Source organism: Rhinopithecus roxellana, chromosome 4, assembly GCF_007565055.1.
Source record: "Rhinopithecus roxellana isolate Shanxi Qingling chromosome 4, ASM756505v1, whole genome shotgun sequence".
NCBI lineage: Eukaryota > Metazoa > Chordata > Mammalia > Primates > Cercopithecidae > Rhinopithecus > Rhinopithecus roxellana.
Window position 1 is genome coordinate 93,694,037 of NC_044552.1, and position 27,238 is coordinate 93,721,274.

General features: G+C 34.1%; 1 long non-coding RNA gene across 1 annotated transcript; it reads right to left on the reverse strand.

The window, feature by feature from the left end:
* LOC104658091 lies at nt 1–27,238 on the reverse strand. Its single transcript, XR_747379.2, has 5 exons — nt 25,253–27,238; nt 21,448–21,541; nt 9,216–9,267; nt 5,393–5,437; nt 1–1,392 (listed from the first exon to the last, which is right to left on the reverse strand). It is a non-coding gene; the product is annotated as an uncharacterized LOC104658091 (long non-coding RNA).

The following is a 27,238-nucleotide window of genomic DNA, read 5'->3' on the forward strand; positions in this document are numbered from 1 at the left end:
AATTACAAATCAGAGATTTTATACTATTAGCTAAAAATCGTCTTATAACACTTTACTAAGTAAACATTGTGGATTGAAACAAGGGTTGATAAATAGGCCACTGGAACAGAATACAGGGTTTACAAACAAACCCACAAAAATGGATAAACCTAATCTATGACGAGGGAGAAACTGTAGAGCCATAGAGGAAGCTTCATCTTCTCAATAAATAATGCCTCCTAAACTGGACATATATATAAAAATAATGTTGGCACCTATGTCAGACCATATGCAAGATTTCATTTTAGATGGCTTGAATTTCTAAATATAAATAAAAAGTTAAAATGCTTTTGGAAGACTTTGAAGAAGAATTTTTCCAGCAAATTCTTAAAAAAAAAAAAGTCAAAAATTTTTTTGTAGATTCAGGAGGTACATGTACAGGCTTGTTACGTGGGTATGTTGCATGATGTTGAGGTTTGCGGTCCAAATGATCCTGTGTACCAGACAGTGAGGATTCTACTCATCAGTATTTCAATCCTGTTAGTCCTTGTAATCTATTGTTCCATCTTTATGTCCATGAGTACCCAATGTTTAGCTTCCACTTTTAAATGAGACCATGTGTTGTTTGGTTTACTGTTCCTCTGTTAATTCACTTGGGATAACGGCTTCCAGCTGCATTCATGCTGTTGCCTCAAAATACATGATTTTGTTATCTTTCATGGCAGCATAGGATTCTAAGGTCTATATCTATCACATTTTTAAAATCCATTCCCCTTTTGATAATCACCTTGGTTGATTCCATGTCTTCACTATGGTGAACAGTGCTGTGATAAACATACAAGTGCATGTGTCCTTTTGATAAGAATTTATTTTCTTTTGCATATATAACCAGTAATGGGATTGCTGGGTAGAATGGTATTTGTCTTTTATGTTCGTTGAGAAATCTCCAAACTGCTTTCAACAGGTGCTAAACTAAATTACATCCCCATTAACAGTGTATAAGCATTCCCTTTCCTCTGTAGCCTCACAAGCCTCTGTTGTTTTTTTCTTTTTAATAATAATCATTTCAGTGGTGTGAGATGTTATCTCACTTTGGCTTTTATTTGCATTTATCTGATGATTAGCGATGTTGAGCATTTTTTTCATATGTTTAGAAACTTAAACAATTCAACAAGCAAAAAACCAATAACCTCACTAAAAAGCGGGCAAAAGACATGAACAGACACTTCTCAAAAGATCACAGCAAATTTTGATGGTGTTCCATTTGTATCCCCCAGCCCTCATGTGAATACACCTACTCGTATTATGGACTGGTTCTGTGTGTGCAGATAACTTTTCACATCAAGCATTGAGCTTGTCTTCTCTGTGTCAGGATTTTCCCTGGCAATATCGCTTGAGGTAATGATTCTACTCCTGCTGTTTTGGTTCTTCTTGGGTAAGAACAATAATATTTGAATCAGCACACCGTCTATGTTTTACTGATATTATTTTCCAATTTTCCCAGTCAGTATAAGCTAATTAGCTTCATAAAGGTTTGTATTATAGCGGAACACACTATACTTCTTCTTTTTTTTTTTTTTTTTTTTTTTTTTTTTTTTTTTTTTTTTGAGACGGAGTCTCACTCTGTTGCCCAGGCTGGAGTGCAGTGGCGCCATCTCAGCTCACTGCAAGCTCCGCCTCCCAGGTTTACGCCATTCTCCTGCCTCAGCCTCCCGAGTAGCTGGGACCACAGGCACCCACCACCGCACCCAGCTAATTTTTTGAAGTTTTTAGTAGAGATGGGGTTTCACTGTGTTAGCCAGGATGGTCTCGATCTCCTGACCTCGTGATCCGCCCACCTCGGCCTCCCAAAGTGCTGGGATTACAGGTGTGAGCCACCGCACCTGACCAGGAACACACTATACTTCTTAGGAAATATACTATTTATTGAATTCTGCAGAAAACAGATATTGTTAACTTTCCCCCTGTTGGTGATGATAAATTTGATTACTTCATTAAGGCAGTGACCACCAAATGTTCTCCATTATTTTTTAAAATATTTTTCAAAATGCAAATAATCTGGAAGTGACATTTAATGATCACGTGAATCTTCTTCTCCAAAATAATTCCTCTTTAATTTTAGGTGAATGATAATTTTTGCCTGAGTCCATCATTTCATTAACAGTTGAAAAATGTCTTATTAAAAAGAATTTATTAGCTAATGTTGTTCTGTAAAAACATTTTCCTCACCACTTGGGATTCACTGTATCTTCTCATTACACAAAGTAAATGTCTGGTTTCCATTTAATTATCAATATTTAGGGTAAAAAATTGGTGTTGTAACCACTTCTGAAGATGAATATTTGTTATGTTAATTTGCTTTTATTATTCTTGCTTTTTTTTTCTTTTGTTTTTTAGAAAATCATGGCTTTCTTTTTCTTATTCTTTGGGGGACAGGGTCTCACTCTATTGCACAGGCTAGAGTGTCGATCATAGCTCACTGCAGCATTGAACGCCCAAACTTAAGCAGTCCGTCCACCTGAGGGTCCTGAAGAGCTTGGGACTTTTTATTTCTTCAACCTTTCCTTCTCTGTCTCTCCCTCCATTCTGTCCTTCTTTTATTCACTTGATTCTTTTTTTTCAACTTTTAAGTTCAGGGGTACATGTGCAGGTTTGTTACATAGGTAAACTTGTCATGGGGGTGAGTTGCAGAGATTATTTTATCACCCAGGTATTAAGCCTAGTAACCATTAGTGATTTTTCCTGATCTCCCTCCTCTCACCCTCCACCCTCTTATAGGCCCCATTGTGTGTTGTTCCCTTCTATGTGTCCACGTGTTCTCATCATTTAGCTACCACTTATAAGTGAAGACATGCAGTATTTGGTTTTCTGTTTGTATGTTTGTTGCTAGGGAGAACGGAATCCAGCTCCATCCATGTCCCTGCAAAAGACATTATCTCATTCCTTTTTATGGTTGCATAGTGTTCCTTGGTGTATATGTACCATATTTTCTTTATTCAATATATCATTGATGGACATTTAGGTTGATTCCATGTGTTTGCTTTTGTGAATATTGCTGCCATGAACATACATGTGCATATGTCTTTACAGTATAATAGAATTATTTATATTCCTTTAGGTATATACCCAGTAATAGAATTGTTGAGTCAAATAGTATTTCTGCATTTAGGTCTTTGGGAAATCACCACACTGTCTTCCACAATGGTTGAACTGATTTACACTCCCACCAACATTGTATAAGTGTTTATTTTTCTCCACAATCTCGCCAGCATCTGTTTATTTTTTCTTTTTGCTTCTCAATAGTAGCCATTCTGACTGTTGTGAAATGGTATCACATTGTGGCTCTGGTTTGCCTTACTCTAATAAGCAATGATATTGAGCATTTTTTCATATGAGTTGGCTATATGTATATCTTCTTTTGAAAAGTGTCTGTTCATGTCCTTTGCTCACATTTTTTTTTCTTGTAAATTTGAGTTCCTTGTGGAAGCTGAATATTAGACCTTTGTCAAATGCATAGTTTGCAAAAATTTTCTCCAATTTTGTAGGTTGTTTACTAAGTTGATTCTTTTGTTTTGCAGAAGCTCTTTAGTTTGATTAGATCACATTTGTCAATTTTTGCTTTTGTTGCAATTGCTTTTGGCATTTTCCTCATGAATCCTTTGCCTGTGCCTATGTCCTTAAAGGTATTGCTTTCCAGCGTTTTCATGGTTTGTGGTTTTACATTTAAGTCTTCAACCCATCTTGAGTTAATTTTTGTATATGGTATAGGAAAGGTACCCAGTTTCAATCTTCTGCATATGACTAGCCAGTTGGTTATCTCAGCACCACTTATTGAATAGGGATTTCTTTTCCCATTGTTTGTTCTTATCAGATTTGTTGAAGATCAGATAGTTGTAGGGGTGCGGTCTTATTTCTGGGTTCTCAATTCTGTTTCATCCGTCTATGTGTCTGTTTCCGCACCAGTACTATGTTGTTTTGGTTACTGTAGTCCTCTAGTATAGTTTGAAGTTGAGTAGTGTGATGCCTCCAGCATTGTTCTTTTTGCTTAGGATTGCTTATTTATTCATGCTCTTTTTTTTTTTCCGTCTGAATTTTAAAATATTTTTTTCTGGTTCTGTGAAGAATGTCAATTGTAGTGTAATAGAAATAACATTGAATCCATAAATTACTTCGGGCAGTATGGCCATTTGAATGATTTTGAATCTGTGTCTAACTAAAATCTTGTATCCTTTGACCAATATCTTTCATCTCAATCTTCCACCTTCCCCCGATCCCTGGTAACCACCATGACACTCCCTGTTTCTGTAAGTTCAAAGTTTTCAGATTCCATGTATAAGTGACATCATACATTACTATCCTAGCTTATTTCACTTAGCATAATGTTCTTCATGTTTATCCATTCTGTTGCAAATTGCAGGATTTTCTTTTCTAAGCTAAATAATGTGTCATTTTTGTGTTCATGTGTATACATATACAAATGTATACAATATTTTCTTTTTACATTCATTGATTGATGTTAATTCCATATCTTGGCTGTTGGTAAACAATTTCATAATTAACATGAGAGTGCAGTTATCTCTTTGACATATTTTATAAATATTATGAGTTAATATGAAAGTATCCAAATTAAATTAGTTATTACAGGTTGTTAATTTTCTTGAACTTATATTTGTATCTCTTTTCAATTACATTTAAAGTTTAATTCCTAACAATATTAATATAATTACTTGTTTGCTTTATCCTATAATATTTATAAAATGATTTAAAATTGTATTATCAACATAAATATGAACAGTAACCTAATAAGTAAAGTGTAAGATTATTTTGCAGATTATTAAATGTACTATGTTACTAATATCAGAATTTGTTTGATAAAAATCTGCTTCATGCAAGTGAGCACAGAAAAACAATCTGCAGAGAGAACAAATAAAAAGACAGTATAGAAAGAGAAGTGAAGATGTGAGACCATGTATCCCTAGATATCACAGAGAATATCCTTGGTTCATTTTTGATTGACGTCTTTATGAGTCTTTGTTTCTAGATACCATGAGGCCTGTTGCTTGATTCATCTTTGGTTATTATGACACATATTTTAATATATTAAATATTTTAAGAATAAATATTTAATAATAAAAATGTTAATATTCCACCATGACCATACTTTGTTTTTTTGTTTTCTTCACATGCTGTTTGTTTGTTTTTTTCTTGGAAGTAATAAATTCCTTGATAAATAAACAAATTCATTTAAAAGTTGATAAATCTAATGATTAAGGCTATGATAAAACTAGCACAAAGCTCACAAGTAGGATAAACCGGTATTAGGTTTATTTAACACTATACCAATATTATCCTTTAAAATATTAGACACTTCCTATTTTCCCACACGATCCTAGAACTTATTTTCAAGGTTTACCTTGGCTCTTCGGTTTGAAGTAAGTTAATTACCAGAATTTTCTTCCTGCAAAAGATTTGGCCATTGAGGATATATCTTATGAGCAGAGGAGGTATTTTGGAAACTACACAATTGTGAAAAACTGTAGCTCAAATGCATTTGGCCTCTTACAGTTAATCCAAATAATTAAGAAATAAATATGCAAGAATCACTACAGGCATGAGAATCAAAATAGGTCTGTTTCTAATGATACCAACTTAGCAGCAGGAGTCACTGGAAAATGACCAGAAATTTTTTGCTCTTTACCGTTTTCAGAAGAATAGAACTCTCTCAGCATTAGGTTTTTCATGCCAGCCAAAGTGAAAAGAAGAAGCAAAGCTTTCCTATATTTACTTTATCCTATACCTATCTCATATAAGAATATTAGCAAAGTTTTCTCTCTGGATTATAAAAACAGAAATCTGGTTGTGGTAGATAAGTGAGAATCTATGTAAGAATATGTATAGTTATAGCAAAAATTAATTAGTTGCTGATTTATGAATTTTACATACAGTGTGTCTAGAACTTTTATAGTAATCAGGACATTAATATTTTAGGAGTCAAATAACCCACATAAAACAAATCTATTTTCAATAACTTTTAGTACCTCACACGTTAACTTCTAATTGTTAATTTTACCTCAGTGTCCTACTAGGACTATTTCCTCATTTGTATGCAGTTTTATAAAGTTATTGGAATATTTTAGACTTGTATTTGAAGAAGTATTCTGTAGGATATTTTAAAATATGCATTGCTGAAAAGCAATTTAAAAGTACATGATAAGTGATACCTTTAAAATAAGTTTCAAGTTTTGATAGAAGCAAGTAGTTAATGGCAAAAAAAAAATGACTTTCTTTCTATGACAATTCCAAAATTATATGTAAAGCCATGGACAATAATATTAGCTGTTATCTGCACAAAATATGCCTTATTTCTCAAGTCCATCATTTATCTTTTATGGATCAATTTGTAACTTTATTCAATAAATTTTTTCCTTACTTTTAAACTGCTTACTTTACATTACCTTCTAGCAAATTGTGATGATATTGTTCAATCTTAAGGCAGATAGATTTAGAATTAGAGTATCCTCATAATGTAATATTTCACTATTAAATTTTATATTAGCACCATATATATAAACTTTTTAAATAATGTAAAAAAGAACATTTTAATATATTATAACTATACAGAGTATATAAAATATCATATGATTGATATGAGATTGATTATTTTTAAAGGAAATAACTATTTCATTGATAGAAAGAAGCAAATTGTATAGAGTCATTTTAGGATTAAGCACCTGCAATATATTCTGATATCCAAGAACAGAACTAGGCTGAAGCTAAAATGAAGCCTTGTGTGATCATTTTCAGCATTATAATTTTCTGCAAAATTTGAGTGATTTGCAAAACTGTGATAGATTTCCCTGAATAGGATGGTGGCAAAGGCTTTGTAGATTCAAAAATAGTTTTGCTGAGGCAATGAGAAGTAATATACTATCATATGAGAAGTTGGTTTACCAAGCTAAAAAAAAAAAAAAAAAAAAGCTGAGAAAAATTTTGCCTCTAAACATTGCAAAGTTCTACTTCCCTTATTTTTTATTATTATTTTTCATTTTGTTTTTAATATCTCTCTACTGAGGAAAAATATAATTGTATTTGCAATTCAATAATAAATGTTGTCACTAAACTAATAATTTTATGAATGTAGTTATAAAAATTGTGAGTTTATATTTCTGGAATGATTTGACAATGTTTCTAAACTGAAATATATAAATGTAGTCATCATTTAGCTTTCGCTTATACATGAGAACATGCAGTATTTGGTTTTCTCTTCTTGTGTCACTTTGTTAAGGATAATAACCTTCGTTATCCTTATTAAGGATATCTGGATGATGAAAAATTCTGTACAACAAACCACCATGACACAAGTTCACCTATGTAACAAACCTGTACATGTGTCCCTGAACTTAAAAGTTAAAAAAAAAGAAACTAAATTAAGAACAATATTTTTAGATGCTGGGCTTTTGAATATTTAACATAGGGCAATATCTCATAAGCATGTTTTCACCTTATCTGAAGTAATATTACCCTCTGTTTTTGCTAACCTTGAAAAAGTTACTTCATGTAAAATTTTAATATTTGTAGTTGTTTTTTATAGGATGATAAGGCTCCTATCATAAGAATATCAGCTACTTCATCATGGCCAGAACCAGAAGTCTCAAGTACAGGTAAATCATAACTTTCTTCAAAAGTTTATAGCGTAAACTATTTCTAACTTTTTTTTTATAATTGTAATATCTCATTTGAAAACTTTGAGTTCTGATATCTTGTGTTTTTTTTTTGTTTTTTTTTTTTTTTCCCTACAATTCTTAGAAATTGTAGAAGGGAGCACAAGCTTCCCAACTGAACTAGAATTTCCATAAATAGCAAAGACTCTGAGCAAAACTTATGCCTTAACTCATTTAACTGTAGACCCAGTTGAAGCTTTCAGTCAATTATGGTTTTAATTTAAAGTAATAAAAATAACGTCTTCCTAAAAATTAAATTGAGGCAATTAAATATTTTGTGTCAGTTCTAGAATGATCATGAGATGTCATAATACTTGATCACTGACAATAGACACTGAATTTACATGTAAAACTTAGAGGTAAAAGCCTTCATATCCCATGATGTGTTCCCTCAGCCATGAAACTGAGACTCTTTAGAAACTGCAGTATAGAGATTTTGTGCTTATTAAGGAAGGCCAAAGTGTGATGATCTAATGAAATGTGACCAGTTTAGAGGGGAAACAGTCACTCTTTACAAATGGTGAAGGATTTAATAATTTATTTAAAATTTAGGAATATAAGGAATGTTAATAAGAATCCTACAATACATATTCATCAGGCTAAACTGCTTATGGTTAGGTGCCAGTAAGCAGATTTGTTTATGTGGCAGGAATTTGTTGTTGTAAACTATGTGCTGGAGAAAGAAGAGGTCACAAATGTACAATTAATATTTTTTTCCAGTTTAGGCCATAGGTTTTCTTGCTTGAATCCTTGAACGATTCAAGGATTCAGCAATTTGGCTGTGGTTTGGATTCTTAATTTCCTGCCAAACTTCTTGTTGTTCAGAACAGGCAAAAATACATCTATTTTGACTGTAATTATGCCAAGCATCTTTAACAGCCTATACACAAGACATAAAGAAAAAGTGAAAGGAAGATGCTTACTTAATTCAGCTGAAGACTTAATTAGGAACTCAATTCTATCATTTAATATTGTATTTTATTCTCATTTTTTTTTCTAATAGAAAATAATGGCATGCCAATTGTATATGATTATGGATAGCTATTTATGGAACCGGTTCTTGCGTCTACACTTAATTATATTTTGTTTGGAGGTTAACATTATATTACAACTGTAGCTTTTATTTCAATCTATTCTTACAGTTTTTCTTTCTCATTAGGACTTAGATTGCTGGTTTGTTGGATCTCTTGTTTATGATTTTTTCTATTTTTGTTTTCTATTTCTAGGCCTAGTCTCTAGTGCATTATTCTCGATGACTTTAAAGTCATTTAGAGGTAGAAGAAAAGAAATAATTCATTTTTGCTATATGCTGAAGTCTTGATAAACAATGTATTCATATGCTAGATAAAAACATCCTGTATATTTTGTGATTCCTAATGAATACCTATGATTTTTGTTTAGCTTGTCTTCTGTCTTTACCCTGGTATCTACCTATCCTGCTACAGGATCATAATTCCTAAAGCCTACCCGTCTCAAGTCACACAAATATGCATTGAAATAATCATGGATATTCACCATAAACATGGAATTGTTCACTATGTTTCATGGCTTCATGTTGCTTCCTAATCTGCAACATAATTTGGAATCATTCCTTTATTTACAAATATCATAGAACTAATGCATTTTATGTAACCAATAATAAGTCTCAAGAAAGATGAGACTAGATTCATGTTTCCATTAACACCCCTACTTGACAGCGGCATGATTTCTGTAACATCTAACACTATACCTGACCTAATCATTTTCATTATTTAGTGATCCCTTGCTAAGAATTTTACAAAGTTACTCTAAATTATATTGGATGAGTCTATTTAAATGAATAAATCACATAGTTACATTTTATTGTTATTTTATGTTACCTAGGAATGAAGTCAATATTATACTTTATAAATTGAAAGCGTGTCTTGCTAACATGCTACAATATGCCAACCAACAAATAGATTCTTATTTTTATTCATGGAATTCTATAACCAATAACTGGCTGGTAAAGAATGTGTCGAAATCAATCAAGTTGTAGATACACACTCAATGGATGGAAAAGGAGAGGCACTAAGTCTGCTCATAAAATTGCACTTTACACCTAACAATAGAAGCTATTTTTTCATTAGAGTTCCAAATATCTCAGTGTTTGGGGAAGTCTCCAGGTAATATATGCAGTGAATAACATTACTAGGCACTGGGAAACAATAGGCTTCCGTCAATCAACATATATTTGAATATGAACAGCTTTTAGGGAAGCTTTGGGTATTTTTTCTTTCACCGACATTGATGTTAATTAAGTATCATAATTTAATGAACCCCCAAGAAGATTGACATTTGTACAATTAATCTTCACCTGGCACATAAACCTGATCCTCTGAATCAGAATTTCAGACAACGGTACTGCCGCTGTGCACATACAATTCTGACACCGACTTGGCTTCTAAGTCTCCATTATATTCCTAAGCATGGCAGCATAAAATAAATGAAGCTACACAAGGCTTCAGACACAATTCTTGCTTTACTCACTTGAGATAAGTATATAGAATGAGTAGGGACACCATCAACTCTGCTAAGGTTTACTAAAGGTCCAGGGCAGCCATGGTGGGATAACAAAATAAGAATTTATAAAGTGTCTTCCATTATATTTGCATATGTTTTTACATGCATTCTCATTTATTCTAGATTCCAGTTGAGGTATTTGCTTTTATCTGCTCAAATTTGCCAAGTAATTATCCCACTGGAGGACTCATTACTTCTGAATTTTTATTCCGCCTTTGTTTTGGGGGGCAAAATGCTCAGCTTTCTTAAAATAGTAACTGGCCAGATAATAGAATCACAATGAATGGCTTACTCCAGTGTTTTTCAGCTTCTAGGGTGATGCACTGATGGGTTTTTTGTAACAGTTTGTTGAAGTGTAACTAGCATTTGTTTACTTATGGAATAGAATGGAGTAGACTAAAGTAGACCAGAATAGAATAGAACAGAATAGAGTGAATTGCACGTAGTAAAGCTAAGTGTTTTTCAGTTATATATATGTGTGTGTGAGATTAGGTCACTTTATAATGCAAAGACAAATGGATTTTGCAGATATAATTAAGGTTTCCATTGAGTTGTATTTGTGTTAATCAAAAGAAAGATTATCCTAGGTGGGTCTGACATAATGACATGAGCCCTCTAAAAAAGGATCTAGAGGTAAAAGAGAAGAAGCAGTAGTAGATTTGCTTTCCTTGGCCTTTGAATATCAAATTGCCATGCTGTGAAGAGGGTCATGTGGCAGGGAATAGTGGATGAGTTCTAGAAATCAAGACCTTCTATCCTACTACTACAAGGAAATGAATTGTGGCAACAACCAAGGAGCTGAAAGGGGACTTTTAACTTCAGATAAGATTGCAGTCTCGCAGCTGACATGTTGATGTCAGCCTCGTCAGACACAGATCAGAGGAGCCAGTTAAGGTGTGGTCAAACTTCAGGGAAAAACAAAAACAAAAACAAAAAAACCTGAGGTAATACATGAGTACTAAGTCATTACATTTATGAAAATTTGCTATACAGCAATAGAAAACAAATATAGTTGTCTATCTAGATTCTAGGAGTATGGCACCCTTTTTTCTTTGTCACAAAGCCCTAATTGATCACTACTGGGAGAGACAACATTTGTTTTTAACTATACAATTGAGTTTCTGTAGCCAGATCTATCATTAGCACAGTTCTCTTCAAACTAGTGAATGTCAAATGAGTGTCTTTCCCCTCCTGGCTTTTCATTATATGCCCTAATCCTTCTGAAAAGCACAGGGAAAAATGCACCTGGGTAAGAAGGAGCTTTTGGAATATAATCCTCACATATTTGTAAAGTAGATAATATTAATCTGCTTTGCGGTGAGAAAGCTAGAATTCAGAGGGATTCAGGGATTTTTTTTTTTTTTTTTTTGAACATTCAGTTACTATAGCTAAGTCTTATTTTCTCATGCAATTTCTCTCTCTCTCTCTTTTTTTTTTTTTTTTTTTTTTTTTTTTTTGACAGTGTCTTATTCTGTCAACAGCCCAAGCTGGATTGCAGTTGCTTGATCTCGATTCACTGCAACCTCCGCCTTTCGGGTTCAAGCAATTCTCAGCCTCAGCCTCCCGAGTAACTGGGATTACAAGCATGCACCATCATGCCCGGCTAATTTTTGTATTTTTAGTAGAGACGGCATTTCACCATGTTGGCCAGGCTGGTCTCAAACTCCTGACCTCGTGATCCACCTGCCTCAGCCTCCCCAAGTGCTGGGATTAAAGGCGTGAGCCACCGCACTCAGTTCAATTTCTCAAAGCAATAAGAAATTTAATTTGTCACTGTAAAGCAGAGTTCCAAGTAAGATTAGTTGTGTGATTTTAGCAAAGTTACCTAACCTAGCTGAACCTCTGTCTTCACATTTCCATATTTGGCATGCATGTGCGTGCGTGTGTGTGTGTGTGTGTGTGTGTGTGTGTGTGCGCGCCTGAGATGGGGGGGGGGGGAGAGAGAGAGAGAGAGAGAGAGAGAGAGAGAGAGAGAGAGAGAGAGAGAGAGAGAGAAAGGACAGTGGTATTTAGCCACAGTTTAGAATTGGAAATTAATGAGATGACTACTGAATACATATTTTTAAATTACTTTAATCACTGTCCAAATTCTGTAAGCTCTCTTTATTATGTAACAAAACAGTTTATAATTTAATTTCAAAGTTAAAATGGACTAATCCCCCAGCAATTCAGTAAAACCATTGCAATGAAATTTTTCTCTAATTGAAAATTTAGGATGATTTAAATAGAATGAGATCTGAAATTAAAGAGGGAAAAAGAATAAGCTATGCATACTAATAGAGAAAAGAAGATATCTAGAAGAAATTTAATATATTTAAAAACATATTTTATTTTAATAATATACTATTTACTATAAATTATCCTTAGGTAGGTTAAAAGATCTATATATAGTAAATTTTTATTAAATATTGTCATAAATATTTGTGTATGTATTTCTTACCTTGCATTAAGAGTAACTCTTTATGTTATTTGAATTTGTCTAATTGAATTTCCTTCCTATAATTTATTTGTCACTTTAACGAGGTTTTTTGTTCAAAGCTTAAAAGTTGTAAATCAAAATTATCCAAATGTGTTAAAACATCAGAATGTCTAAGAAATTTTTGTAAAAATAAAATCTAAGTCTAATTTCTAAATGATTTTTACCACTTCCCCCAAAAAGAATCAGTTCTCATGGCTTAAAATTGTACACGAAAAGCATCATTTGACAAACAGTGTTTAAAACTGGAAACAATCCATGATTATGGATCTCAGTAGAAGTTAATTGTGCACTCACAGCACACATCTGAACTAGATAGAAGCTAACCCTTTCATTAGTAGAATAGAATAAGAAGATGTCTGCTTTTGCAAATCCAAATTAATGACATTCTGGTGTCTCTGTATATGTACATTTAGGGTTTGCATGTCTTCACTTATCAGGGATCATGGTGACAATGACTAATATTCCCTTTTACATTTATCAGAGCTTTTTTTGCCAAAATTTATTATAGTACCTGATATATGGGAAAAGAGTTCTCTTCAGATTTATAGAACCTGTTTTTAAACACTGAATGGCAGGGGTTTTGTTGATTTTTTAATATAATTTGTTATACCTAATATTGATATTCACATTTAATTATCACAGCATCTACTTCCAAGGGTTCTTCCAAATTCTTCTACCTTATTTTGGATATGAAGAAAGAAAATATTTTTGTACAGCTGTGCAAGGTGTTTTGGTTTTAAACTAAGTGTTATTATCAGAGTCAAAAAGTTAAAATTTTATAAAGTTTATAAAGAAAGGAAGTTACAGTATGCTAAGATTAATATATAATTGAAGAAAGAAATTTCTTTATAAATTTAGTGTAGCCAAATTTTGGAATATTTCTGAAGTTTACAAAGTGCACATTAATGTCCTGGGCCTTCACATTCACTTACCATTCACTCATTCAATGACTTACCGAGAGCAACTTCCAGGCCTGCAAGCTTTACTCATCGTAAGTTCCCTACACAAGTGTAATATTTTGAAAATCTTTAATACTGTTTTCTTACTATAACTTTTTAACGTCTGTAGGTAATTGCACATAATTGTACACAATTTCTTACCATTGTGTTCAATTGGCCACAAAATTCAGTAGAGTAACATGCTGTACAGTTTTATAGCCTAGGAACAATAGGCTACACCGTAGAGCCTGGGTATGTATTAGGCTGTACCATCTAGTTTGTGTAAGTACATGCTATGATGTTCCGCAATGACTAAATCATATAATGACATATTTCTCAGAACATATTCCTGTCATTAAATGACATATACTTATTTTACTTCTTGTCTGGCAATTTTGGCTATTCTTTTCAAAGTGAAATCTCTGAGTTATAATTACTAAATAACCAGGTGATAACACACTGTTTTTCCAGATAAAGAGCAGTTTGGTAGAAGAGTATATTAATTAACATTTGCCACAAAACCTCGATAACTTTTACAGCAACAATCCTCAAATGTTTTGATCATAGAACCACTTTTTTTTCCTTAAAAACTAGATCCCAAAGAGCTTTTATTTCTGTAGGAGATATATATCTCCTACAGAAATAAATAAATAAATATACATGTGTATATATATATATATGTATATATTCCTCATTAGAAAACATTGAATTCAGTTTTAAAATATTCTTATAAATAACATAAATTCATTGCACGTTAAAATCGATATAATGTGTTTTATTAAAATAACTATATTGTTTAGAAAATGATAGGAGTAGCATAATTTTTCAGTTTTGTAAACGTCTGCATTGCCTCACTTATTAGAAAATAGCTAGATTTTCATATCTGCTTCTACATTCGGTCTGTTGCAATATGTTATTTGGTTGAACTATATGAAGAAAATCTGCCCTCACACAGACATAGATTGGGACAGAGGAGGAACTTACAGACCCCCGAAGGGTCTCAGAGACATCTAACTCTATTCCTTTCATTGCTTTCATTTTTACTTTTCTTTTTTAACCACTTTACTGTGATTACCCTTGGTCTTTCTTTTCTTTCCTCCTTTAATGCCTTACATATTTTATTTATTTTCCTTTCCTTTCATATCGTTCTTTACCTTATTATCTTTTAAATTACTCCTTTCCTTGCTGACCTCTAGCTCCCTTCTCCACTTTTCCTTCCTCCCGTTGAAACTCTCTCTACCCTGTTCTCTTCAAGTGATATACAAAACCGAAGTGTCCTTCTGAAAATGGAATTATCTTGGGAGGTATTGGAAAGATACTGTATTTTTTGTATCTCCTTAATTTTTTTTTCTGTAAAGAGCACTATCCAGTAATACAGGCCAAACCAAAAACAAAACAAAACAAAACAAAAAGGTGGTGAAGGGGGTCATGTTTCATTATCCACTTTCTGTTAAACTGGGGCTGGACGCAGAAAAGAAGAGTTGAAAGAAAAGAGATTTATTCTGTATTATTATGTATTCTGAAAGGAGATGTAAATCGAAACATCACATCTCATGACTCTTCTTCCAAAATACATCCTAAATCTTTTTTTTTTCAATCAACTCCTCTTTTCTACATCTAATGCCAGTTTAATCAATGATTTCCCCTTTTCTGTGGTATTACAACAGTCTACTAATTGGTTGTCCTACTCTCCACTTGCCCAATCACACTACCACCACCACAATTAATTCTCCATTCAATGGCCAATGTGATTGTCACAGACGCTCTTGCTGATCCACTTTGATGTCCTTTTCCACTCATTGTTCAGCTGTTGTGTCAGCTGATAATAACTCACAACTGACCATGGTCTTCTCTGGAGTGTTGACTTACAGCAAATGCGAGTTCCAATGAAACTTTTCAATAAATTCCAACCTCTTCATTATTACCTACAAAATACTGCTTTAACAGGTTCCTGCCCACCAGCTCACTTTGTTTCCTATTGGCAAGCTAGGAAAGGTCCTTACCTGGGGCATTTGCTCTTCAGTCCAGAATGCTCTTCCCTGAATATTTGTAGAGTTAATTGGCAATGTTCACATTTCAACTCCAATATTAACTTCTAGTAGTGGGGATTTTTCACCACTCTGCCCAAATGTACCTTCTGTCTTCCCTTTGTCAGTAATTCTGTTAAGTTACTACAGGTGTTTTCTATTTTTCAGATAATTAATTACCATAAAAATTATCTTATTATGTATTTGTTTATTTTTATTACATCTCCTTACCCATATTAGACTTTATATTAGTACAAATAAACTTTTATCAGCTTAATCTTTTGAGATTTTATTTTTTACATCTGCAGGCATGTATTATCTAGACTAAAAATAGAACATCAATAGTATGTATCCTTTTCTTCATAAAGTTCATAATCTAGTAAAAGAGAAAGCAAAGATATACAACTGTATTAGCTGTCTTTTGCTGTCAAAGCAAATTACTCCAAACTCAATAAAATAAAACAGTAAACATTTATTATCTCACAATGTCTGAGGGTCAAGAATCTAGGTGTCTTATCTGGGTGGTTCTGTCTTGGGATCACTCACAAAGTTTCAGCCACATATTGACTGCAGCAATAGTTATCTCAAGGTTCGATGGGGAGGAGTGAATATGAATATCATTCATTTCAAGATAACTGATATTGGTGGGTTTCAGTTCCTCACGATGTGGGCCTTTCCAAAGGTTGCCTGAGTAGCCACAATATTGGTTTCCCTAGAATGAGTAATTCAGGGGAGAGAAGAAGAAAAAGAGAGTGAGAAGAGCAAGAAAGAAATAAAATTCTGGAAGGAAACCACAGATTTTTATAACATAATCTTGCAAGTGAAATCTTATTACTTCTGCCATATGCTATTCACTAGAAAATAATAACTAAGTCTAGTCCTCACTCAAAAGGAAATGAATTAAGCTGTGTATTTTGCAATGAGGAGTATCAAATAATTTAGAGATACGTCTTTTAAATGACTACAATAAGTTAGCAAGGTTATATGTGAAAAATTCCAGTAATATAGGCAAAGCATTCTAAGAATTTATAAATATATAAGAACAAGTTAAATTAAAGTGATAAGTAAAGGTTTAAATGAAAAAAAATGGTTACTGATGCCTTTTGATAAATGAATATTTGATAAAAATCATTTTAGAGAGAAGAAAAAAGAAACTGTAGAATTTGATTGAGGAATAGAAAATAGTTTGACCAAGGCAAAATTTTATGTGAGAGAGGAGTATTTGGATTGGTGATCTGTTGCTGAAGGAAGAAAGCCACCTATACCTGTTTTTCTATGATTTACAGATGGCCAGAAAATAATAAAAGAAAATTTAAAAAAATCTTTGCAAATGCTTATGGCTTAGTCAGCATAGCCCTGCTCTTAGAGAAAGTGAAGCAGCAGCTGTGTAAGATGTGATTCAGGATTCCATCCAGTTGCCAGCTTCCCAGCATCCTTACAACTTGCATAGTGCTAGACGTACATGTATCCTTCCCTCTAGCAAGAAAATGTGTCAATTTTTCAATAGGAGCTTGCACTCCATCTGAGATTGCACCCTATAAAATTTCAATGAATAACTCATTTTATTGACTAATACATCTCAGAAGCATGATAAATACTTTTATGGCCCCTTTTATTGTGCAAGTGCTTTATCAATGTGCATATTCGGATTTGCTTTTTCAACTGAGAGTATGCTAATACATAAAATCAGGCAAATATGTTACTCAGATAGACAGCTAAATCCTGGGGTGGGGTAAAAGTAAAGTAAAGGAACTAGCTAATAATTTTCCAACTGATCGATTAAGTCAAAAGCTCAAACTATCCACCAGATTACAGCTTTGTTTAAACCCTATTAATTACAAACTTGGAGGACAAAAGAAGACTGACCACAAAAGCTTAGAATTCTCGAAGTGGGCTTAAATTCTTTCATTTATCTTGGGAGGGAGCAAAGATATTATTTTTATCAAAGTTTATACAGGAGTAACCCTAATGGTGAAGTTAAACTCTTGAGACGTTTTATAGTACATAAATCTCCAATATGTGACATGTTTTCTGATGTCTCACCAAAGGCAAACATATTATAAGATGCAACTGACACACTACTTCCAAACAGAAGCCAGGGAACTGCCAACACTTGTAATGGCCAAACATAAAAACAATTAGGTCATCATATCAGATTGTTTACCTGTTTCTGCAATACAATTGGAAAATATGTTCTGACAGTTTCAAAAACAATGTAATTTTTTGAGAATTGAGGATGGCATAACCTTTTTATGATTTTACAAATGTTATAAAATATAGGATCTATCTAGAGGGTAATTTCACCTTGATTTTCAATTAACTTAACCAAACAAGGTAAATGCCATTAGTCACAATAACTTTTATAACCTCAGTCATTATCCATCAAACTACTTTGTGGACCATTTCTGTTTTTATAGTTGGAATAAATAAACATGGCATAAAACACATCAAGTCTTTTTATCCTGCAGTAGCTAAACTTGTCTATCTTCTATGCACATTTCAAGCTATGAAGAGTTTTTTTGTATATTCTACATCCTTTAAAAAAATGGTGGGCAAATGTTTAACACAGTAAACTATACAGTGTGGAAGTGGAGAAAATGTGTGCTTATATTTAATAAAAAATAAGGGCAGTGTTCTTTTAGAAAATATATGGTTTTAGACTCCGTCTCAAAATATATATATATATATATATATATATATATATACACACACACTTTTAGTATTAATCAAGAATGTGCTGTGTCACACTATCAATTTCTTTCTTTTTTATTTTTATTTTTTAGACAAAGTTTCACTCTTGTCACATAGGCTGGAGTGCAACGGCATGATCTCCACTCACTGCAACCTCTGCCTCCTGGGTTCAAGTGATTCTCCTACCTCACCCTACCAAGTAGTTGGGATTACAGGTATGTGCCACCACACCCAGCTATTTTTTTTTTTTTTTTTTTTTCAGTAGAAACGGGGTTTCACCAAGTTGGCGAGGCTGGTCTCGAACCCCTGACCTCAAGTGATTGCCTGCTTCAGCCTCCCAAAGTGCTAGAATTACAGGCGTGAGCCACCACAACCAGCCCACACTATCGATTTCTTTTTCTTTTTGTTTCTTGAAGACAGAGTTTCACTCTGTCACCCATGCTGGAGTGCAATGGCATGATCTCGGCTCACTGCAACCTCTGCCTCCCAGGTTCCAGCAACTCTCCTGCCTCAGCCTCCCAGGTAGCTGGGATTACAGGGGCCCACCACAACACCAAGCTAATTTTTGTAGTTTTTAGTAGAGACGGGGTTTCACCATGTTGGACAGGCTGGTCTCGAGCTCCTAACCGCAGGTAATCCTCCCGCCTCAGCCTACCAAAGTGCTGGGATTACAGGCGTGAGTCACCCCACCTGACCCACACTATCAATTTCTAATGCTAATTGGGCACAGTTTCTAAAGGTTACCTATCAATCTTTAATAAGAAGTATACACATTGTACATTCTAAGGAGACGGTATTTTCTCACACTTGTAAGATAAATTACTGTTAGTTTTATTTGTGTTCCTTGTCCTCACTCACTCACACGTTTGAGCCAGTAGCTCTCATCTTAACTTCCAGGAAAGAATAATTAACCCAATGCTTTAACGCCATCACAGGGGTCTCAATGTTCTGTATTTCTCCTCCCAGTCTCACCCTGTGTTTTCTCTCCCTTATGTTTTGTTTTCCTTCTTTAACAAATTACTCATCATTTTTAATAGCACTGCTTCTGAAATCAATCAACTCTACTTAAATGGTTCAAACAATTGGATGCAAAAGTACAGTTTAAAATTTCACAGGTTTTATTTTAAAGAGGAAAAGCAAACTTCCTCAGGAAGAACAATATCCCATCAGGAGTGTGGAAAGGTTCATAAGACAGTCAGTGGTGGAAGGCTTAAAATATAGTTCCCTAAACATCTTTCATATAGACTAGCTCTTCTTTCCTCAAAATTGCTCATTTCGCAAATACTCCATCTTTCTCATAATTCCTTTAAAATGTAGTGTGTGTGTATATATAGTGTGTATATATATGTATATATGCATATGTATATAGTGTGTGTGTATATATATGTATAGTGTGTGTATATATACACACACACATATATATAGTGTCAGTATCTGAAATGAAGAAATTACGTTGTAATATCTTACCTTTAATTTTCTATTATTGTTTCGACACATAAGAGTATATATCTTATCTCATTTAGAAATACACACAACCCTATGAAAGATCTTCAGTAGCCCTATCTTATTCCTGAGGAAGGTATAGTTACAGACATTTTTTAAGCCATCTCAAGAGTTTTAGGCATTCAGCCCCACAATGGAACTCAGCCCCCTGTCTCTTTATCTTAAGTTCAGCATTCCTAAGATGATACCTGCTGGAATCCAAGTGTTTCTTCATGATCTGAAAAGCAAATTTTTTCTGCTCATCTTAAATATTTTTTTTTTGTGACTGGTGTTATGGACTGATTTCAGTCTCCCCAAGACTCGACTCATATGTTGAAGTCCTAATGCACAATGTGATGGTATTTGGAGATGGAGACAATGGGAGGTAATTAGGGCTACATGTGGTTATGAGGGGCCCTCATGATGTAGTCATTGGTGTTATAAGAAGAAGAAAAGCGAAAATTGCTCTGTCTCCATCATGTTATGACACAGGAGATGAAGATGGCTGTCTACAAGCCAGAAAGAAGACTTCTACTAGAAATTGTATTTAGTGGCACCTTGAATTTAGACTTTCCAGTTTCCAAATTTGAGAAATAAATGTCTGCTCTAAAGTCATCAAGTCTGTGATTTTTTGAATAGCAGCCCAAGCTAACGCAAACAGTTATACAATTCTCATGTTCGTAAATTCATTAACTTAGAAATATGATCTTTTTGGGCCCTCTATTTTTCTATTGCTTAAATTTTTAAACAATTATATTAGACTAATTAATACTAATGATATTTATCCATCTCTCACTTTGATTCCCTTTTATTGATGGGATATTTACTTTTACTTGTCTTAGTGGGCTTCTCAGAAGGGCTTCGTAATGACTGGTTTAATCAGAATGTTTGCAGAAGCAAGTAAATTATGTTGCATCACTAGGTAGTCAGTTTAAATGAAAATCATAGATACAGAAGGACCAAAAAAATAAAATTAGTTAATATACTAATTTAGTTAGGAAAGTTATTCCAATTCTAGAAACTTCAGTAGAAGTCACCATCCAGAAAACTCACTATCCTTTGCAGGAATTCAAATAAATGGTGTTTTAGCTAAAAAGCAAAGGAAGGTTCAGAACTTTAGATAAGTTTCAAATAAAAACTAAATATATCATGTTATATTCTAATTTATCACTATCATTATTAATATTCAATCATTGTCTTATAATTTATTTGAAGTATTATCTCTTTTTAAGGCAAACATGCTCATATTCATAAAACAATGGACACCTGTCATAGGTTGAGTTCCTGAAGCAAACACTGAGGTGATATTTGGGATTCATGATAGGATTAAACATATCAGATGAAATGTTTAGAATATTTTAATGCTAAAATATTCAAAGGATCACTTAAACTGAATAAAGCCATTGGAAAATACAAAATATTTGTTTTTCCTTCTTTCTTTTTAATAGACTGAAATCTTTAATCTGAAACTCTTCTTTGAGAGGAGATTAATTAGTAAAATTCTAGTCCCCTCTCTTTGTTCATTCTGTCCATGGAAGGTAGAGTGATTTAAGAAATTTATAAATTTGGGAAAGAATAACTGGACATACCTGGCTTCACTCTGGCCTTCTTCTTTCTCCGGGAAGCTGACCAAAGAGAATATAAGTTCTGCCCTGCTCTTCCCGGGCAGCCTTCTCTATGTTTCTGTTTGTGGACAAAAGGTAAACACCAGTGTAATTTTAGTGCTTGCTGCATATAAAAGCATAAAAGTCACATACTAAACTGGCCTCTGTTCAAAATAAAAGAGATATTTGATATTCACCTTTGGTCTTGGTGTAATTTTTCACTATTTCAGTATCTAAACATGAAAGTGGGTGTTCTGAGAGTTTTCCTCAGGAACTCCCAATAGCTATAAAAAAATACACAAAACAAAAATCTTAATTTGTCTCATAACAGTGAGTTCAAATTACTTTTCATATGAGTAAAAGAGAAAGGAAAATTAACAAGTAAATTAGAAGAGAATAATTCTGCTTTCACTTCAAGGTAATCAAAATTCTTATAAACAGTATCACTATCTGATGGTAATACAACACAATAAATAATGCAAAAAACTGAAATTTTTATCTACTATGCCAAATAGGAGTCCTCTGTCTTCTTTTTGTTTGTTTAAGAAAGTATTTTAAAAAGTTAAATTGACCAAATGGGCTACTTACTCTGGCATTGTATAATCAGAGTCAGAAATGTTGAATAAACAAATCAATAAAATGGAGCTGTATATTAAAAACAACAAGCAGGGTTTGTCCTAAATGTTTGCCCCATAGCCAGGTTTACTTTGAGCCAGCATATAAAAGATTTTGTGATTAGGCCCCAAAGCACAAAAATACCAATTAATTATGATGATTAGATATGTCTTCATTAGTAGTCTATAAATAAATCATGCAAAGCATTATGCAGTCAGCTATCCTGGAAAAATATTCTTCTAAAGGGCTGTGAAAACAGCTTAATTAATTATAAATGCTTTGAAACTTACCACATTATATTTTCAAATGTTAAAGCATACATACATACACATGTTATGTATGTTTGGAGGTATTTGTCAACCTGTTTCAGTGTTTCTTAATGCTACCGAGTACTAAAATGCTTCCCAGAATCAAGATGAAAGTGTGTTAAAAATCTGTATTTATTGTTAAAAGTAAAAATGTTATTTAGAACACTTATATTTCCAATTCCTCTCATGTTTTCAGATGACAGAGTGTTTTTCTTTGATATTTAACTTCTGTGCTTCCAGAAATGCTTTGTAAATGTTCTCTTCTCTTTCCATCACATTCCCTCCCTGCCCTCAGAATATTTTCCTCATTTATTCAAAAAGATTTCTTCCTGAAAATATTCCATTATTAAAAATATTTCATTTATGCTTATAATTAACCCATTTTTTGAAGCTGTATTCCATTCACTCCTTCAGATCTTCTGCCCTCCACCTCTCCCCAGCAGACCCACAGGACAATGATCTCTATGAACGGCATTAAGTGTTTCCCTTGCCCTGCAGTTTCTAGTTGAGCTTGGCTAATGGATATCCCTGGCAGGAGATCAGAGGTAGGTAGGAAAATTTATTTTCCTTGCTCTTTTTCTGCAGGTTGATTGTATACCTCTGCCAAAGGTCACAGTTCTTGACGGGTGATTCTTGCTACACAAATCGCTCTATGGGTTTTAGTCCTTTCAGATATAAGGGTGATAACAGGTCTCTCCACTACAACTGGCCCTGGGGTATTGAAATCTCTTTTGATTTCTCTATACCCTGCTCTAGCTTTTGTAGATCATCATTTTATTAATTTCATCTCAAAGTGTCTCAAATTATCCAATTTGAGTACATAACCTGTTCTATGCAATACCCTGACATGATTATTTTTGTAAATAAGCAATTCAAAAATAGAGTAAAACATGAACATTCTCATTACATCTTTTGATTTTGAATACTGAAAATACAATTCAAATTGGCCTAAGCACTTGGATTTTTCTAGTTTTCTGAGTCAATATATCACATGCAGAAGGATGCACTTTTCATGGTTACTTATGGTTAAAACGGGCCAGAACTACCCTAGAATGAGTAAGTATCAGTCAGGGTCCATTCATAAGACAAAGTCAAATCAGTTATTTTCACAGAAATGGTTTTATATAAATAAGTGTTAATTAGGTACTAAAGACTTAAAATGGCAAAAAGAAAAATAATTGCATTGTTATGGAAGGAGTTTCTAAAGGCTGCAGTTACCCTACTAGGACTGGGTATGCAAACATACAATCTCGGAGGAGGGTCTGTGCAGAGCTGAAACTCAGATCTCGGATAAATCGTGCTGCTTCACCCATGCTTGTGTCTCTTTGCTTGAGGGAAATATCTTATGGGACTAGGACCCCGGCCTCTGAAGAGGAATGCTGATGGACAGCATCAGGGGCTGCTGTTTTTGCAGGAGCACATTGAGACTGATTCTGCAAATGCTGAAGAACTGCAAAGTCAATTAAACATTCTACAGAGACAAACTGCTGCTACTAGCAGGAAGAGGTGAGATGAGGCTAAGGTGATGCTCAATGACAGGAAGCAAACGGGAAGCCAGCACCAAACAAACAAGATGGAGCAAGTCTCTTTTCCCTCTTCCATCCTTACAGCTCCCTCTAGTGCTTTCTACTAGCCAAGACTAAGAGGAAGGCAGCTGGCAAGGCAGACGTGAAGCTTGCAGATTTCTAGTCCAGCTTCACAGAGCAGAGTGTAGAAGGAAGAGTCTGAGCTGAGAGGCAATAACTTAATAACCATGTAAGGTAACAGCCAGAGGTCAACTATACTGATTGATTAGAAACACAGTTGTAGAATTCCTACTTTACCAAACTTTATATGAGGCCAGATTGTTTTAACCACAGTAAAGTTTTAGTTCTTTCAACTTTCTTTCTACTTGGGAAATTAACATGACAAAGAAAACAATTATAACAAAATATGAGAAGTGCCATGACAGAAGCTATAATCTGAAGCTTTTAGCATGGCATTTCAATTACCAATGTAGGGTCCAGGGAGAGCATTTGATTGGAGGTAATGTTGAAGTTGGATTTGAATCCTGAAAAGATTCAATTGACAGGAGCCTACTGAGTAGATACTAGAATTAACTCAAAAGCTTGATAACCATATTTGGGAAAATAGGAAGGTCAAACATCAGAAAATACAGGTAATTTCCACTAGAGGAATTTCCTGGTTACAACACAGGAACCACTCACTGTTGTTCCTGAATACCACTGAACTAGACCTACTGTCACTGGGCACAGCCGCCATGAACACAGCGATGGTCAATAATTTTTCATAGGCCTTTTTAAAATTTTGTATCACTTCCTGAAAATTCAAAGTGGGCCATCCAGTAGGTTGAACCTAGGCCAGTTGCCCTGCTCTGGGTGCCAGGGGAAACAAAGAAGAATATATGACCTTGTTAGTCTGACCTTAAATTCTGGCTTCCTCCAAGATTTACATAGTAAGGAAATTTTTTTTTTTGACAGAGTCTTGCTCTATCACCCAGACTGGAGTGGAATTAAGTAGCTGGGACTACAGACACATGCTACCACACCGAGCTAACTTTTGTATTTTTAGTAGAGACAGGGTTTCATCATGTTGGTCAGGATCTTCTCAATCTCCTGACCTCGTGATCCATCCACCTCAGCCTCCCAAAGTATTGGAATTACAGGTGTGAGCCACTGCTCCCAGCCCATAGTATGGATTTTAATCCCAAATAAGGTAAACATGTGTATGATAGGGTCACAATATTCCCACTAGCAATAATCTCTTTGGCAACCTAGAATTCATATAAAATCTTTTGCCCGTTCTAATAAAAAAAACTTCCTGTCTTATACCATGAAACTTCCTCTCATAGCAAAAATCCAGTTTACCAGTGTCCCAAAAGGAGACAATTTTAACCCTCTTCAGTTACAGCATATAGCTCCAACACTAGAATCCTTGGATAATCTCCATATTGAACCGAGATCTCCTAGATCCAGTCTTCATCTTGCCACAGCAGTGACTGAAAGAAAGGAGAAGTAGATTTATGTAAATCCTTCATTCCTAGGGGTTCTGAACTCTTACTAGTTTTATCTGTATAGTTCAGTCTTTTACAAATAAATATGGTCACATAAAAATTATCCATGGAACCAACTGGAGACCCACCCTTCCTGATGTATTATGTATCATAAATTATCTTTCCTCTTGACTTTCAATATCAACTACCCTATACAACCCACTAACCCATTTTATTGTTTGCTGACTCAGGTCATAAGATTCTGAATTGACCAGTTGGCAATGTTCACTCCATGCAACCATCACTGAATACCCTGGTGTAACATTTCTGCCTTGAACATTGTTAGTTTCTAAACCAGTAGTTCCCATTATTTCAGAGATAGGAATAAATATATTGTGAATAACTAATTAGGTTTAATTGGGAGATGTACTAATTTCAATTCTATTGTATACTGACTGTGAAATAAATAGAAATATATACGTTTCAAATGTTTCAAATCATGGGTAATATCCTATGACATGATACCTAACTTATTCTTCAAAAAAGTATATAAGACTAAACAAACCTAAGGGCATTATCCCATTTTCCTGCTTTGTTCATAGGAAATTGAGTTCCTTGTTTGGAAGAAATTATGAGAAATACAATGACTTTGAATAAAGCATTCAGTTGTGTAAGGTATAACGATGCTGACTTGAGGCATTACATGAATTCTCCATGACAAAAGCAGTAAAACAATCATCAACTGATTCTAAGCAAACAGTTGTCCAAACAATTATCCTATAGTATTATAGGTTTATATTTACTACTTTTGGTAAAATATCTTGGTACACAGGTAAAGGGAATCCTGTGTCGTTGTGCTTGAGTAGCTGCTATCCTTTCAACTATGGTCACTTTGTTTTTTAAATTCTAAAGTTTCTATAGAAGGAAGATGACCTACATTGAGAGATTAGGTTAGCTCGTCCATCTAAATATTATGAGCTGTTTGGCTAGAAATGTCCTTTGGATTAACATGTAGCATGAATATTCTTTATAGTCTGAGCCTATTTTAAGAAATTCTTCCATGCTTCTCTTCCCCAATCTCCCCCCCCAACAAAAAAAATCTGCCATTAATCCCCCAGTTCAGTTCCTTTGAGATCCCTTATCTAGTTTCTAGGCAAACTGGCAGCTATTTGCCATAAATACTGGTAAGTTGACATTTAAGGCAATTTGAAACTATTATCAAAGCACAAGAGAAAACTGGACTTCTTGGGGCATTATTTTGCCCATGAGCTTCACAAGTCATCCAGTAGGTTTTAGAGAGAAAATCCTCCCAATGGGCAAAATAGATTAATGTGTTTAATGCTTGTGTCTAAGAATCTCGAAAAGATCTTAGCATTTCCATTTTTCCAGTGCATTCTTCCCCTGGGAAGTCGTGATGGGTGCCTTTAAGAAGAGGTACAAGGAATTTTCATAGCGTATTCTTCAGTGTCAATGGGCCATCAATGGGAGTTAGTGTTCAGGGTGCCAAAATACTCTTTCCCTACCAATTCTCTAATTTTTACATAAGAGATGAGGAAAAGCTCTGAATTCAACTGATAGTCTAATTTTACTATCTCTAATACCACATTTTGTTTTTTGCCAGCTCAGTCCCTGCAGCAACAAAAGATAAGAGATTCTTTTATCTTGATCCCAGAAATTCCCTGGATTTCAGTCAGTGCTGTGAGCCTAGAATTCAAGGATTTTAACTTGTCATTCTGTTTCTTTAAGCTGTCCATTGATGTTCAAAACAGCTGCCCCTTCTCTAAGTCCATAAATTCTTCATGTACACCCCACTATTCTGTGGTGGGGGCAACTCAATTCCCAAAAGCCATCACTGCAATGA